At 44.0% G+C, this 1,639-nt stretch overlaps 1 pseudogene; it reads right to left on the reverse strand.

Moving 5' to 3' along the window:
• Window positions 1–231: 231 nt before the first annotated feature.
• LOC114722519 (aquaporin PIP1-2-like) lies at window positions 232–1,324 on the reverse strand (annotated as a pseudogene).
• Between the last annotated feature and the right edge of the window lie 315 nt (window positions 1,325–1,639).

Below are 1,639 nucleotides of genomic sequence, written 5' to 3' on the forward strand. Positions count from 1 at the left end.
CCCAAAAAAAAAAAAAATCTTAACAAGTTTAGAGGAAAGAGGAATATAGAGAAGAATTATAAAAGGGACATTTTACTTCTATCCCCTTTCTGCTTCGGCATTTGATTACATAGCTTCTGTGAGGGACATAATAGAAATCAGTTGCAGAAGACAAGGGATAACTTCAATCATGTTATTATGGAGTCAACCATTTTATTAGGCCAAGTATATATGGATTCCATGAAAGCATCATCACTTAAGCTTGAAGGGAATGGCCCTCATCACTATCTCATGATACAAAGCTGCAAGTCCGGCCCCAAGGAAAGGCCCCACCCAGAAGATCCACTGCACCAAAGTCAAGAACCACAAATATAATACCATTAATTGAAGAGTTTAAGGAAATCCATTTGATCCTAATCTCTGGCACACATAATGAATAATTATAGAAGAAGACTGACTCACATGGTCGTCCCAAACTTGATCCTTGTTGAAAACGAGTGCTGTACCCAGACTCCTAGCAGGGTTGATCCCAGTCCCCGTGATAGGAATTGTAGCCAAATGCACCACAAACACAGCAAACCCAATAGGCAGTGGTGCCAAGATCTAACAATTATCCACACAAAAGACACACACAACTTAATTAGAATTCATTTCATGTTCAAAATTATAATACCTATCAAACAAACTCAAAACTTCGGAAAAGATTTTGCTTACAGGGACGTGCGCGTCTCGAGCGTTTCGTTTGGCATCAGTGGCTGAGAAGACAGCATAGACAAGCACAAAAGTGCCGATGATTTCTGCACCAAGGCCACTAATTGAGGAGTATCCTTCACTAAGACTATTGGCACCCCTCCAAACCTCTCATACTGGCTTCCTTCAAACCCTTCACAACTGCAACACCACATATAGCTCCCAAGCATTGCATTGTTACGTACAACACCGCCCTGGTCAGTGATACCTTCCTTGCCAAGAGCAGCCCAAATGTCACAGCTGGGTTAATGTGACCCCCTGCATTAAACACCCCCAGCAAGTAAATTAAGCATAAAAATGACTACGTAAATCTCTAAGATTCATTTCATCAAGCAGTTGGTGTTCGACGGGCCTTACCCGAGATACCGGCAGTGCAATAAACAAGAGCAAAGATCATGCCGCCAAATGCCCAAGCAATGCCTTGGACGCCGACAGTGGAACATTTGGACGGCGACATAGCCACGCCCATGACAGTTAAAACTGTGATGTAAAGGAACAAGAAGGTGGCCACAAACTCTGCTATGCCTGCACGGTAGAATGACCAGGAAGATAACTCAGTGGGCTCAAAAAACGGTGCGGGAGGTGGATCTTGGTAGTCTCGAGGACTGCCATGGATGTTAGCAGTACAAATTTCAATAAGTTGCCTATCTATCCTCGCGTCTTCATCTTCCACCTCCATTTTCGAACCAGTTCTTCAGGCAGCATGGAGGCATTCTAGGAAGTGTTAGGCTTGGTTAAATATGGAACAAGTGAGAGAGAGCTTATCACTAAGGGACAAGAGAGAGAGGGTGCGTGTGGTGTGAGCTTGAGGGAAAGGGGGATGGTGGTTGTGAAAATTTGGAGGCTTCTTCCGATCGGTGCGAGGAAAGCATGAATTGGGCACTTCTTTCGGTAAACATGACTCTGCAAA

This window comes from Neltuma alba, unplaced genomic scaffold, assembly GCF_004799145.2.
Source record: "Neltuma alba isolate B1F8T4 unplaced genomic scaffold, ASM479914v2 tig00012095_pilon, whole genome shotgun sequence".
Classification (NCBI taxonomy): domain Eukaryota; kingdom Viridiplantae; phylum Streptophyta; class Magnoliopsida; order Fabales; family Fabaceae; genus Neltuma; species Neltuma alba.